Source organism: Macaca nemestrina, chromosome 16, assembly GCF_043159975.1.
Source record: "Macaca nemestrina isolate mMacNem1 chromosome 16, mMacNem.hap1, whole genome shotgun sequence".
NCBI classification, from domain to species: domain Eukaryota; kingdom Metazoa; phylum Chordata; class Mammalia; order Primates; family Cercopithecidae; genus Macaca; species Macaca nemestrina.
In genome coordinates this window covers 75,605,804-75,621,412 of record NC_092140.1, presented here as the reverse complement: position 1 = coordinate 75,621,412, position 15,609 = coordinate 75,605,804, and the positions used below count along the sequence as shown (strand labels likewise).

Here is a 15,609-nt window from a genome sequence, read left to right as displayed (position 1 = left end):
CGAGGGGGGAGGGATTGCATTGGGAGTTATACCTGATGTAAATGACGAGTTGATGGGTGCTGATGAGTTGATGGGTGCAGCACACCAACATGGCACAAGTATACATATGTAACAAACCTGCACGTTATGCACATGTACCCTAGAACTTAAAGTATAATAAAAAAAAAAAAAAGAAAGAAAGAAAGAAAGAAAGAAAGAAAACCTCAACAGACAATAATAGCAGAGGTTGGCCAGGCGCAGTGGCTCATGCCTGTAATCCCAGCACTTTGGGAGGCTGAGGCGGGTGGATCACCTGAGGTCAGGAGTTTGAGACCAGCCTGACCAATATGGTGAAACCCCAACTCTACTAAAAATACAAAAATTAGCCCGGCATGGTGGCATGTGCCTGTAATCCCAGCTACTCAGGAGGCTAAGACAGGAGAATCGCTTGAACCAGGGAGGCGGAAGTTGCAGTGAGCTGAGATTGCACCACTGCATTCCAGCCTGGGCGACAGAGTGGGACTCTGTCTCAAAAAAATAAAAAATTATAGTAGAGGTTGTTGTTCTTCTTCTTTGCATTTGGAGAAAAAAAGTTCCCCTTATATTCCTGGCAACTACGGGAACGCATGGTTCAACTCTCCCTTGCAGAGAGAACTTGTTGCAGGGAGTATAGCTGGCTGTCAGCTGCTGCCCCCTCAGGATGCAAAGCAACTCACACAAGGCCATGCTCTCCCTGGGCTGTTCCCAGACAATGACTGGGCACAGTGGGATTTTAGAGCTAGGACATTCCTGCCCAATGCAGGATCCTCTAACAAGCAGTCTTTGCTCTGGGGTTCCCCATTGCTAGCCTAGACTTTCTCACAGTTGCAAACTCTCAAGTTCTTCCTACCCAATCTTTTCTCCTTCCCTTTCTCCTCTCCCAGGTGTCAGGCCAGTACTACAGTCTGATGACTCTCTGCACCTCCTCCTGCTCCTTCTTTCCTTTGTTCTTCTCAGATACTTCCCCCAGTGAATCTCTTGCACATCTAACTTCATCTTAGCATATATGTCTCCGAGGACTTAAACTGATACACCATCTTAGAACTGTTAAATTATGTGAGTAAAAGGGAAAAAAATTAATGCTATCATTTTTTGCAAAGAAAGACAGAAAATAATATTTGTGGAGCATCTACTCTGTCAGGTATTGCTGGGCATTTTAAAATATATTGTCTCATTCAATTCATAAATGAGAGTTTTTTGTTTTGTTTTGTTTTGTTTTGTTTTTTTAAGATAGACTCTTGCTTTGTCACCCAGGCTGGAGTGCAAGTGGTACGATCTTGGCTCACTGCAACCTCCGCTTCCTGAGGTCAAGCAATTCTTGTGCCTCAGCTACACAAGTAGCTGGGACTACAGGTGTGCACAACCACGCCCAGCTAATTTTTGTAATTTTAGTAGAGAGGGGGTTTCACCATGTTGGCCAGGCTGGTCTGGAACTCCTGACCTCAAGTGATCTGCCCACCTCAGCCTCCCAAAGTGCTGGGATTACAGACATGAGCCACTGTGCCTGGCCAATGGGAGCATTCTTATCCCTAGGATTTTAAAAATACAGGTGAAATTCTGGTTGGCAAAGTGACTGTGGATGCCCTGGGTATTTACAGAGCTGCCAGCCTGATTTAACTTTCTAGAGAAATTCTAGATTTGAAGTCACGAGGCAGTTTACATTCAGTTTTCCTGAGCTTAGGGGAAGGGCTAATAAATATGTTATTTTGTAGGTTGCATGGAAGGAAAACTATTACCTTTAGTGATCTTATATCCTTCCTAAACCCTAGCCCCTCTCAGATGAGAAATCTGCCCGGCGTTCTTTCCTCATTGACTGTCCACCACTCTGGTTCTGAGAATTCTCTGCCAAAGTCCAGACTGAGCCTGAATCTGCGTGGCGGAGTCTCAGTCTTTCCATTGTAGCTTCAAATCTGACAGCAAAAGTTGGATCAAATTGTGGCTGTAGAATATCATGGAATGGTTAAAGCAATGTTTGCAGCAACATTTATTTGGAACTCCCTAGCCTTTTATTATAAAAAGAATATAAAATCAAAAGAGTAAAAATATGGCTTAAAATGTTGGGTAGATATATTAATAATGATAGCACCAACTGCTAGAACATCCGCTGCCATCTCACTGCTTTCACCCAGCAGAAGCTTGTTTCTTGTTTTTGTGAAGCCCCATGGTAGTGGTGGCAGGGCAGATGGTGAGGTCCTGGGCCACATGCAGTCACTCAGAAACCCGGATCCACAGAGGCTCTGCCGTCTTCAATACATGGCATTTCCAAGATTGCCTTGGGTGTCAACATCCATGTTGTATAGGAGGAGAAGGGAGAGAAGAGCCTGCTTCTTCTTTGCTGCTCACATTACAGCCATGGACAGGAACCAGCCACACGGCCACACTTAGGTGCAAGGGTGGCTGGGAAAGAATGCGTCATGATGTGTGGGGGACAGTGGCCATCTCTGCCAAGCTGGCAATGTCACCTAGGGTGGCCACAATCTCAATTTGCTCAGAATTCTCCAGTTGGAGCACTGAAAGCCCCATGTCCTGGGAAACCCCCTCAGTCCCAGGCAAACGGGGACAGTTGTCATCCTATTAGTCAAAAATGAATTAACACTTTAAAATCATAATTTTTGGACAAAATTGGTTTCATATGAAATCAAGCATTTTGCAGATACAAAAACCTGAGTAAGTGATTGGAAAATTTAAGAATTTATGAAAACAGTGACCAGCAAGTAAAAGAGTTACATTTGGCTGAAAGTAAATTGGAAATAAAATATTATAAAAAAAAAAACTTCCAAAGCTATTGAAAATCTTCAATATGTGAGTACACGTGGACACAAGGAGTGGAACAACAGATACCAGGACTTCCTTGAGGGTGGAGCTGGGAGGAGGGTGAGGATGGAAAAACTCTTCATCGGGTGCTATGCTCACTACCTGGGTGACGAAATCAGTTGTACACCAAACCCCAGGGATTCGCAAATTTGCCCATGTAACAAGCCTGCACATGTACCCCCTGAACTAAAATAAAAGTTGGAAGAAAAAAAATCTTCAATATGCGAGAAAATGAGCAAAAATGCTTAATAACACACACACACACACACAATTGCTGAACTGCCCATCTAGTAAAATAAAACCATCAATATCTGGAAAAAAAAACAGTACTATTCACTTTCCCCAAGACAATGTGTTATTTTAAATGACGTGTTTCAGCCAGTGTTTCCACCCATTTGTTTGATGCCACCTCACCCCGTCCCTGCTCTGTGTTGACTGTAGAGTGGGTCCTGATTCTCTGAGAAGCCCTCCCAAACCAACCCACCCACAGGTGACCACTACCTGACCTCCTCCTCAGCTCCTTTTTGTTTTAACATCTTTAGTCAGCTTTGCCTCTCAAGGTCTCGTTCTCCTCACCTGCATTATCATTTCTCTCAAGCACAAAGGCAAAGTGTTTAAGTGTTTCCTTGGGGTGTACTCTCCTTCCCCACCCTCCAAAATGTCTCATTCCAAAAAGCAACACAAAGCAAAGAAAGTCTGAGAAGATCTAGTTCCCACATTCTCCCCAGAAGGAAGAGATGCTTCACTGAATACCCTGTTTCCCCCAACCCCTCTACACACACACACACACACACACACACACACACACACACATATCAGAATTAATCTCTTCCTCCTGGCCGGGTGCGGTGGCTCACACCTGCAATCCCAGCACTTTGGGAGGCCAAGGCGGACGGATCACGAAGTCAGGAGATGGAGACCATCCTGGCTAACATGGTGAAACCCCGTCTCTACTAAATATACAAAAAATTAGCCGGGCGAGGTGGCGGGCACCTGTAGTCCCAGCTACTCGGGAGGCTGAGGCAGGAGAATGGCGTGAACCCGGGAGGCGGAGCTTACAGTGAGCCGAGATCGTGCCCATGGACTCAAGCCTGGATGACAGAGTGAGACTCCGTCTCAAAAAAAACAAAAACAAAAACAAAAACAAAAACAAAAAAATCTCCCTCCCAGATGCTTATACTCCCTTTGGGCTTCCTCTGAGTGCCTTTCATGGGCTGCCGGGAGCATGTGACTTCCCCTTTGCTACTCCTGAACTTAAGGAATTCCACGTTGCACCTTACCCCTCTCAGGAGCTCAAAATGCATTGCATTGTGTTGAAGTTTGACTTGAAAATGCTAGATGAGGAATGGATCCACAAACTTTAGTCTCATGATAAAATAAAATTCTCTAGGGAGGTTGGAACAGCTATAGAATTTGCATTTAAACAATTTGGCAATTTCCGTGAGAAATTTGAGCTCTAGAAGGCCACATGGACAAATCCATAAATTCTGGCTCTCAGCTTCAGCTGCTGGGAACCATAAAATTTTCATTCTTGTTCGTGGCCTTTCAGTTTTCAGAGCACTGACTCCAGCTAAATTTCCCGGGCACTGGGGTTTATCTGCTTAGGTCATTGCTGATTTAAAGAAAGTGAGTGGGGCTGAACCAGCTTTTGCTTTTCACAGCTGTGAACCACAGCTGTGAATCGCCAGGGTGCTGAAATAACAGTACGGTACGCTAATCCAATCTGTGCTTTTCCTGGGGGCTGTCATTACTGCAAAATGAGGTGAGCTGGGTGGATGAAAAGCTCTAAGGTGGCTACAACACTGTACAGTTAGAAGTGATGCAAAACCATGTGTGGGGCTTAATGAAGGGTTGTGATCAGAGGAGAAGGTAGCTGGGGACCCAGGGGCTATTCTACTGTGACCACAATATGTGTTATACATACACACACACACATATACATACACACACACACACAGATATACACACACACACACTATAACCTCTATACATACTAATATACCTACTATATACAGTGGTATGTGTATATATCAGTAATTACTTTGGCTACTACTGTAGTTAACTCCCTGCTGTATTGTCAATCTGTCCAGTGTTTGGCTCCCCTATTCCTACCACACTGGCCTCTTTCAGCACCTTGAGTGTGTCATGCTGCTCCCAGGCCAAATCGTATAGACAGACCCCTTTCTTAAAGCCCATCTCGCCATGATGGGAGACAAGCCCCGCTTACAATACCAGGTGCCATAGTGATTGCTGGAGTGGTATCTCCATTACAAGCCCTTTTTGGTATATCAATGAATCTCACTGTTGTTGACTGAATTGTTTCCCTCCGAAATTCATATGTCACCCTCAGCACCTCAAAGTATGACTGTATTTGGAGATAGAGCCTTTAAAGAGGTGATGAAGTGAAAATGAGGTCATTAGGCTGGGGCCTAATCCAACATGACCAGTATCCTTATAAGAAGAGGAGATTAGGACAGGAGACAGGTACAGGGGAAAAGACCATGTGAGGACCCATTGAGAAGCCAGTCATCTAAAAGCCAGGGAGAGGGGCCTCAGAAGAAACCAACCCTGCTGATCAATCCACCTTGATCTTAGACTTCTAGCCTCCAGAACTGTGAGAAAATAAATTTCTGTTGTTTAAACCACCCCATCTATGGTATTTTGTTATGGCAGTCCAAGCAGACTAAGTAAGACGCTCATATAACCTGGAACAGAATCCTCTCAAGACCTCTACTTGCACACAGCATTCCATGGCCCCAGCTTCCTACACTTGGCTCCACTGGGCTGAGGGACACTCTGCTGTTTTACCTTGGGCCAGCTAATCGGCCCAGGCAGATAATCCAGACTGGTTAATCTCCGGTACCTGGCAGCCCACTTCTGTTCAGTGACCAAATATTAAGAGGTAGGGGTTAATTGAGGCTCCCTTAATCCATGCTGACTGCCTGTCTCTGTGTCTACATGGTACCGAAGGTTAAAAAGTATTAAGAACCTTAACCATGAACTTGAGGTTCCAGGGTTACAGACTTGATGCCCAATCCTATCCTCAAACATAATACTTGCTTTCATCCCTGGAGCCAACTCATGGATCTGAAGTTTCTCAAAGAGAAAAGCTTGTCATAAGACTGGTCAGCTGTCTCATATCAAGGCCTTTTATGGGGATCAATCAATGATTATTCATCAGTTACCCCGGGCACTGTGGGAATTTCAAGGAAATATTATACTTGGCTCCTGTCCTCAACATGGTGACTGTATAGTTGGGATTGATGTGGTTTAAGATCTTCAAAAGTTAAACAAAAATAAAGGAGCTGAGTAACTAAGCAAAGATCAGAACTGAAGCCTGATTCTGTCTCTGGTTAGCTGTGTGATCAAAGCAAATTCTTCAACCTCTGAGTCTCAGGGGCCTTCCTTGGCCCAATGAGGATAAGAGAACCTTTCTCACAGGGTTATGGTGAGAATGAAATAAAACACCATACGTAAGAAGTACCCAGGGCAGAAATGGTGGCTCACACCTATAATCCCAGTGCTTTGGGAAGCTGAAGTGGAGCATCACCTGAGGCCAAGAGTTCAAGATCAGCCTGGGCAACATAGCAAGACTCCGTATCTACAAAATAATTTTTAAATATAGCATGGCATGGTTGTGAGTCCCTGTAGTCTCAGCTACTCCGGAGGCCCAAGGGGAAGAATCTCTTGAGCCCAAGAGTTCAAGGTTACAGTGAGCTATGATTGCACTATTGCATTCCAGCCTGGGTGATAGATCAACATCATGTCTCTAAAAAAAAAATTAAAAAAAAAAAAGTGTTCAACTAAGTGTTTGGCACCTAGTAAGTGCTTCGTTTTAAAAAAAGAAAATCAACAAGTGCAGGCCGTGTATGCAACAGCAGTGAGTGGGGGATGGTCACAGGACCTTGTTCCTAGTATTCGCTCAGTATTTACTGGGAACTTAGTATGTGCTGGAAACCTAGCTCTGTGTTGGGAACACAAGAAAGACCTGGTCACAAGCTGCTCCCAGTCCGGTGGAGGCAGGCAGGTAAACAAGCAATAAGAGACCAGTACTGAGTAGGACTTGGGGTTTGTATAATCCTGACTCAGCAAGCCATTTACTGAAGAGGCTAAAATGAGGCCATGAGGCCAGGGATCATTTTGACACACATGCTCAGAAGGGTGTATTGAGGTTCCCACCTCACTTTGCAGTTTGGTGTTTTGTCTATAATGGCACCTTGGGGGTCTAATCTGGGCAAAGGCAAGACCTGAATTCAGGTGAAGATAGGTTGTAGTTTTCTGTGGTCCATCTGGATTGAGGTAGGGTCCCAAGCAGACCCAAGGGATTTCTGGAGTCATAGTCCAGCTCCTTGACAAGGGCCAGTGTACTAGTTGGTGTCCTCCAAACAGAACCAATAGGAGATATCTATCTATCTGTCTATCTATCTATACACACACACACACCCCTATTGAGAGACAGAGATTAAGAGATTTATTATAAGCTACTGGCTCACACAATTATGGAGGCTAAGTCACAAGATCTGCTGTCTGGAAGCTGGAGACCCAGGAAAGCCAGCAGTGTCGTTTGAAGGGCTGAGAGTGGGAGAGCTGATGGTATAAATTTTGGTCCAAATCTGAAGACTTGAGAAACAGGAGCACCGCAGGCTGGAGATCAATGTCCCAGCCCGAGCAGTCAGATGAAGAGCAACTTCAACCTTCCTCCATCTTTTTATGATTCAGGCTCACGATGCATTGGATGATACACACCCACGGTGGGGAGGGCCATCTGCTTTATGCAGTTCAACAGTTCCAATGCTAATCCCTCCTGGAGATGCCCTCACAGACACACCCAGAAAGAATGTTGAACCAGGTATCTGGATATCTCATGCCCCAGGCAAGTTGACACACAAAATTAACCATCACAGCTAGGTAAACTGTCATCACTTAGACCAAGCACAGCCAGAATCCAAGGATAGTCACTATCTCAGAGAGGGGCCTGTACCTGAGATGGAAGCTTCAGAAACCCTAGGAACAAGGAGCGTGTAACAGGAGGAGGGGAGGCATTAAAGACAGTGGTAGTTACTACTTAGTGGAGAATTTATTCTATGCCAAGTGCCTTCCAAGGGTCATCTCTCCTGAGCCTCACAGCAACCTCAAGGGGTAAGTCTTTATTACCCCTGTTTTACAGATGAGGAATCAGAGGCTTGGAGAAGTTAGGAAGCAACCCAAGATCTCATAGCTAGAGAGATCAGCAACCCAGCCCAGGCCCGATTGTGAGGTTCACATCTTTAACCTCTCCACCCCACTGCCTACAGGTGAAGCCCCTGGCATTCAGCAAACAAGGGCTCCGTCCAGCAACGCTCTCAGGATAACTAGAGCAAGACTAACTCAATTCCTTACCCACGGTGGAAGATAGATTCTTTCTGTATTTACTGACCTGGTCAGCACTGGCTTCTGAGCCAGGGAGGCAGAGTTCACAGGTGCCTTGCTTCAGTTACTTCTGCTGAGGAGGGCTGGGGGAGATAGCGGTTAAGACTAACAGCAATAATGGTAAGAAGTGAAAAATTCAGGGCCTACATTTCCTCCATTCAAATCTATAAAATAAACATTTGTATGGCAAACTGTGTTTTCTACTTCCTACCTGGATGCTTTGATAAACAAACTCTAAATTGTCTTCTTTTTCTCATGTTTAGGAATTTTCCAGTGCTTCACAGTCATTCTGATCATTCTTAATGATATGGTGAACTCTGAGTAGAAATGGCTTATGATTCTTCCTGCATGTCATCATCCATGTAGATTTCATGAAGAGTTTTTAGCTGGAAGAAGCAAGCCAGAGAATGCATCTCGTAGTACCAGTCACTAGAAATGTTTATTTCATAAGGAGAAGTGTTGTAATGTTCACACCTATGACACCAGTTGAAGTGGGCTTCCTGCCAGGGGACAGCCAACAACGACCAACACAGTAGATGTGAGGATGTCCCATATCCAGATACCAGATCTAGCCCCTATCTTTGGTACCAGAGGGAGGGACCCAGGCCCTCCCCTCAGTCATTGTGACTAGACTCCACTGGGACCTGCATTTGAGGGACTGTCCAAACCCCAGCAAGAAGGAAATCAAGGCTTAGGCCATGCTGGGGTTTCAGGCACAGGCACAGGGCGTGGGTATAGATAGAGCTAGCCCATAGCGGCACTGGAGTCAATCGATGGCCAGTGCAGGGCAGCGTGGCAGGACTCAACACCCAATTCCAGAGATAAGACAGCAGATCTGCAGCAGAGTCTGGACGGCATGGAGTAAGCCAGGTGTGCCTGGAACAATGGCCAGAGGAGACAGGGTGCATGGGCCAGGCTCTTTACAGCAACACCCTCACTGCCCACATGAGGCTCCAGGCTGGAGAAGAGAGGCCTGTGAGGAAACCCCCTTGTTTACACACATCCCAAAGCAGCTCCCTGGCTCTCCCAGCAGTGTCCAGCAGGGCTGGACATTGCAGCTGCTTTGCAGCAATCCTTGGTGTTCCTTGGCTGGTAGAGACATCGCTCCACCTCTGCCTTCATCTTCTCGTAGCCTGCCCCCATGTACTATCCCTGAGTTTCCCCTTCTTATGAGGACACCAGCCATATGGGATTAGGGTCAGCCCCAGTGACCTCATCTTAACTTGACCACATCTGCAAAGACCCTGTTTCCAAATAAGAGCACATACGGAGGTGCGAGGGGTTAGGACCTCAACATATCTTTTCACGGGGGGCGATAGAGTTTAAGCCATAACCCCCCTCTTTACCATGCCTTTGAGCAATTGTTGTTTCTCAAACCCAGCTCCCATTAGGTATTGAAAAATACCCATGTCTCTATCGCATCCGCAGAGATTCTGACTCAGTTGAGCTTGGATGGGGCCCAGGTATCAGTAGTTTCTAAACGTTCCTCCAGGGGACCCAAAAGCACAGCAGGTTTGTGCACCTCCATCCTGGGGGTGAAACAAGGTGAGCAGCCAGAGACGGCAGGGCAGAGTCACCAGCGGGAGAACTGAGCCCATGCTGGCAGGAGCTAGCAGCCGTGGGGAGAGCACTTGGATTAAAATCATCAGCTCTTTGGAGCAATATTAAATGATGGCTCTCAGTATCTTGGGATGAGGGAGTCCAGGGCTTTTTGGGCTTTCGAATCACTAAATAAAAAAGGCATAACTAATCTTTCTCTCCATGAAGATCCATTTGCCTGGGCCAACCCTGAGGAGAGTCCTGGTGTTTTTAGAGCATACAATTGCCTGCCAAGCTAAAAAGCCAAGGGTTTTAAGTCAAGCTGAATATTACAGAGAAGACTGAGGCTGGCTAACCTTGCTGCAAGGTAAAACAGGAGATCACAGCCATATGTCATCCAAGCAAGAGAAAAAGCAATGAAAATCTACACTCATGTGGCAAGCTCTTTCAACAGTCAGAGGCCTGATTATGTGCCAGTCAAAATAATTTTGCTCTATTTTTAAACACTGTTGACATGAAAACTGAATTAATAGGGGCTCAAATTTGAAGGGAGAAAAAGGCACCAAAATTCATAATAAACTGACAAGCTAATGAATGTATCTGAACAGAGGAAGGAAACCATAGAAACAGATTGGAAATCATGTGGATTTCATTCATATGAGGGAGAAAGCAATTGAAATATTCTCGTGCAAAATAATTAAATTTCTAATGCACCCAGAATGCAAGTTGTTCCAGCTCCCTGCTGAGTCCCATGGGAGATGCTTAACATTGCCTCCTGACCAATAAGAATGTCTAAAATGCATTCTGACAATGTTTTAGAAGAAAGAAAAGACACACATGCAATTGGATCATTGTCACTGAGCCTCCGTGGGCCTGAGCTTACAAGACCCTCAAATTCAGGTCCCAGTGGAGTCTAGTCACACCGACTGAGGGGTGGGCACTGTGGTGAGGATCGGGCCCACCCTGGCCTTTTCTTTCTCCCTGTGCCCTCCATCCCAAGCTCCAGCCTGGGCAGGTTCGTATTATACCCTGGGAATAACCAGGCCCCAGGGATGCTAAAGCCAGGATGTCTAGCCCATGTCAGAGCGGGTGGGTGGCACAAGACTTTAGCTTCCCTTCCATCATACCCCAGAGGCAGCTGCCAGCCTGGCCCCTGCTGAAAGCCACCCCCATGTCCAAGCCGAGGTGAGCAGGTGGTCTTAGAAGAATCACAAATTTTATAAGACTGAGAATGTAGATGTAATTTGGCTAAATCAACTTTTAGACAAGGTTATTCCAGAAGTACCTGAAATTAGCTCTAAAAGATATATTATTTTTGTTTTACAAATTCACGTCGGCTGGTGAGTATTAGTTAATATTATTTTGGTTACAAATAACAAAAACTCACTTAATGAGGGAAAAAAGAACTTTTTGGAAGGAGAATCTCAGAGAATTGGAAGGAGAGTTGAATAACTGGGGTTCAGAAAGGAATCCGTGACAGCTTGGGGCCCATAGTAGGAGACTCAGGTACTTCGCCCACTCCCGGCCTTTGGGTTTCTTACTTCTAATCAAGAGAGAAAAGCCTGTAAGGCAATGTGGGCCAGGTGCTGTCTCCTGGCCAATTATCTAGGCCAGGGTTGCTGTGTAACAAGGTACAAACCTGGCTACCAGGGCCTGCCCCTGTCGATCTGAGCAGGCAATGGAAGGGCCTCTGCAGTTACCTCAACTGCTGTCTACCAGCCAGTAGGGGCTGGGAGAAAGCTGAGCGTGCCATATGCATTTATGCCCTTGGTCATGCCTGAGTTCTCTGCCTGGTGTGTGCCCTCGCCTCCCCACCCACTGCCAATCCTTCGCAGCAACTCCCGGGTGAACCCTGGTCCTGTCCCTCCAAGTCAGAACGAAGCGATTCTCCTTGAGGCTCCCGCAGGCCTTGCTTCTGCCCCTCCTGAGCACTAAGGACAGCCCTGTCTCACCCTTCTACATGCTCTTCTGCAGGCTGTCCTGTCCCTTTAGATTTACCCCCAACCCGGTCTCCACCTGCTCCATCCCACATGCAGCTCTGACGAGGGCACTCTACAGATCAGACACTTGAGGGATGGGATGCACTTTTCCTCTAAGAAAATAAGACCCCTCTCCCACCAAGCCCTTGCCTTGTCTAACATCCCCTCCCCTCCTGGAAACCGTTTCTTCCCAGCACTTGCTCTGCTGACATTAGGCACCCCTGCTCTAGGGCCCCAGGCATGGCTCCAACAGCACACTCGCTACATGATGGAAATGCAGTCTCCCTCCGGCTCAGACTTGATGCTACATGTGATTGCTTGATTTTTAAAACTCACTTGCACTTAGCCTAAGGCCTTCGCCCAAAATCTGTGCTGAAAAGGTAATAATTTTGGATGAACAGATGAATGAATTAATATATGCATGAGTGAATTAATATTTCTTGTTATAGTTAACTGATTTCAGGCTCTCTTCTCCACAAAGATGCTAAGTTTTCCAGATCAGACATGGTGTCTGAGTCAAATTCATTTTCAGTTTATACATACTAAGGAGTCCAGCAGTGCTTGTTCCTGTCCCCTTTCCACACGACTCCCTTTGTTGTGCCTTCAGCCCTGGAGCACTCCATAAATATTAGATGAAAGGATACTCTTCTGAGATTCTGTGACTGGTGCAGATGTGGCTTGTGTCCTTGAGGATAGGTCTGGGCTGGGAGCCCTTGCCTAATGCCAGATAGAAACAGCCTATGTGCTAGTATTAAAACTCCACAGTCATTCAGCTGGAGATTTTCCCTTAAGTCACAGTCATAGGTTCAGGAAATCCTTGATCACAACTTACCCAGGGAGGTGTTCGAATGTTCCCTCCCTTACCCCATACGGAGCAAGAACTGAGACTCAGGAGTCAGGGAACTGGGCCAGAGTCTCACCCTCTGCAGGACTTTGTCCGCACCTCCAGTTACTGTTCTCATCGCACCTGTCCTTTCCCTGCCATAACAGTAATTACATTGCTCTCCACACTATGATTCATGTGCTGACTATATGCCCACAGGACAGTGACTCCCTGTGCGGACAGGGACTATGCGCATCCTCTTCCCTGCCAACTCTCAGCACCATGCCTGGTACATGGAGATACTCAGGAAATATCTGTTTAATAAGCGAAAAAGAAGGAAGGAAAGACAGATAGGCACAATGAGGGCAGAGGATGGACAGACCAACGGAGAGACAGAGGGGCAGAGAGAATGCAGGCAAGAAGGAAGGAAGGAAATTTTTCTTACCTCAGTTTCCTCATCTGTGAAAATGAGCCAACAATTTCTGTCTCCCAGGGTTGCTAGGATGGTTAAATACATTGACTATTTTCTCCTTCTTCTATCTTCCTGTAACCGTTGTATGCACTATAATTACAAAACTTAACACAGATATTTGTTTGCACATCTGTCTCGCTGTTAAACTGTGAGCTTCTCTAGGCACGGGCTGTTTCTTCTTTCACTGGGTAAGCCCTGCATCAGCTGCTGGCACCCGGCACACAGTAAGCTCTTAGCACCACCTGTGTGCTTCCTGCCTTCTCCAGAGTACTGAGGCCTGCCAGGCACTCGCCCCAGGGGACCTGGCTGAGGCAGCCAACCCAGATGTCCACCCAGCACCCACCCTCCCACCGTGCCCCCACCAGCCCAGCTCCGTAGCCTCGGCTGCCTCCCTTAATGAACAGAGATGAACTGAATACCCTGCCCAGGCCTGCAGAGGGGCGCGCAATGGGAGAAGCAAAATGTGAGACCAGTGGGGAATCAGAACAGTGTTGTTGTTGTGGTAAGAACAAAGTGCCAGGACTCATGGGCCCACCTGCTATTTTGCATAAATTTGCATCCCAGACTCAGCAAGTTCTTCTCAAGCTTATTGTGCTGTCAAAGCACCCCTCACTGGTGGGCGTGGCCAGCCTCACTCTCACCCAGGGATTTCAGACCAGAGGGCCCTGCGGCTACCTCCAGTGCTTGGCTCACTCAGCCCTGACGCCCAGTGCTGTGGCTGTGGCCGTCCCTAGTAGGTGGAGGACTTCCCAGAACCGGCAGTGAGTTATGTTTCTCCAGGAGATTTACCTTCCTATTGATGGCAGGTTTCGCCCTTGTTCAAACAAGTTTGCATTCCCAGCTTTTACAACAAGTAACAGCAGGATCGATTGGTCCCCCAGGCTTCAGGGGCATGGAGAAGGATCCGGAGGTTTCAGAAACTGAGATTCACCACCTGCACCATCCTTGCTATGATGGTTAATTTTATGTGCCAACTTTGCTGGACCATGAGGTGCCCAGAGAGTTGTCAGACATTTACTCTGAGTGTGTCTGTGAAGGTGTTTCTGGATGAGATGAACGTTTGAATTGGTTGATTATGGAAAGCAGACTGCCCTCCCGCATGTGGGTGGCCCTCCTCTCCTTTGGAAATCCTGAATAGAATAAAAGTTTGAGTAGGAGGGAACTTCAGCCTGAGTGCCTTGAGTTGGGACACTGAGATATTGGTGGTTTTCTGCCTTTGGACTCAAACTGAAACATTGGCTCTCTTCTCGGTCTCAAGACTGACATCCTTCAGACTGGAACTGCACCATTGGCTCTCCTTGGTCTCCAGCTGGCTGACTGCAGGTCTTGGGACTTCTCAGCCTACATAATCATATGAATCATATGATCCAATTCCTTCTCTCTCTCTCTCTCTCTCTCTCTCTCTCTCTCTAGCTCTCACTCTCTCTTCTGTGCTGTGTGTGTGTGTGTGTGCGCGCGCACGTGGGTTGGTTCTATTTCTACGGAGAGCCATCTGTAATACACTTGCTGGGGAGAACATAGTGTGGTTATGGACAACAGGCTCAGGCCTGCCTTCCTGCCTTTCTGCACTCTCCTGAGGGTGCCACCACCCCACTGCCACCAGAGTCAGTGCTAGAGCACAGACACATGCATACCTTTGCACACACATACTTGTCCCCAGCCCTTCCCCCTCAACTCAAATTTCTTTCTTCCTCTGAAAGGGACAGCTTTCCAACAATACCCAACAAATATCACTGGATGAGGGGAATTTTAAGGACTTGTGGTTTTTCTCCTTTATATTGTTCTACTTTGTTCAAATATTTTTCTTTTTTTTTTATATGATGTTTGTTTGTTGAGACAGAGTTTGACTTTGTGCCCAGGTTGGAGTGCAGTGATGCGATTTCGACTCACTGTAACCTCCGCCTCCTGGGTTCAAGTAATTCTTGTGCCCCAGGCTTACGAGTATCTGGGACTACAGGCATGCAGCACCACGCCCAGCTAATGTTCATATTTTTGGTAGAGACGGGGGTTTCTCCATGTTGGCCAGGCTGGTCTCAAACTCTTGGCCTTAAGTGATTCCTCCAACGCTGCCTCCCAAAGTATTGAGATTAAAGGCGTGAGCCACTGCACCCAGTCAAAAATATTTTTCAAATGACCACAAGGAACATTTACCTGACAGGACCGTTATAAAGATTAAATGAGATAATACTTGTAAAAGGCTTTGTGCAGCATTTCTCAATAAAAGTAGGCTCTTATTTTAGAAATCTAACTAAAAATAATAATACAGTTATGCACTGCCCAATAACATTTCAGTCAATGACAGACCACATACACGACAGTAGTCCTATGAGATTGTAATGGAGTTGAAACACTCCCGGCATCTAGTGATGTCATAGCCATCATAACATCACAGCATAACTCATTACTCTCATGTTTGTAGTAGTGCTGGTGTAAGCCAATCTGCTGTGCTGCCAGTCATATAAAAGTATAGCACATGCAATTATGAACAGTATGTAATACTTGATAATAAATTACTCTATTTCTAGTTTATGTATTTACTAGACTGTACTTTTCAT

At 46.3% G+C, this 15,609-nt stretch overlaps 1 long non-coding RNA gene across 1 annotated transcript in view; it reads right to left on the bottom strand.

Moving 5' to 3' along the window:
* The window catches only part of LOC105490749 (uncharacterized), a 79,136-nt gene extending 65,754 nt beyond the window's left edge, over positions 1–13,382 (bottom strand). The window contains exons 1-2 of the long non-coding RNA XR_011615037.1: positions 13,028–13,382; positions 7,328–8,627 (exon numbers count right to left, since the gene is read on the bottom strand). This is a non-coding gene — a long non-coding RNA (uncharacterized lncRNA). The remainder of the gene's footprint in view (positions 1–7,327; positions 8,628–13,027) is intronic.
* Positions 13,383–15,609: the final 2,227 nt, after the last annotated feature.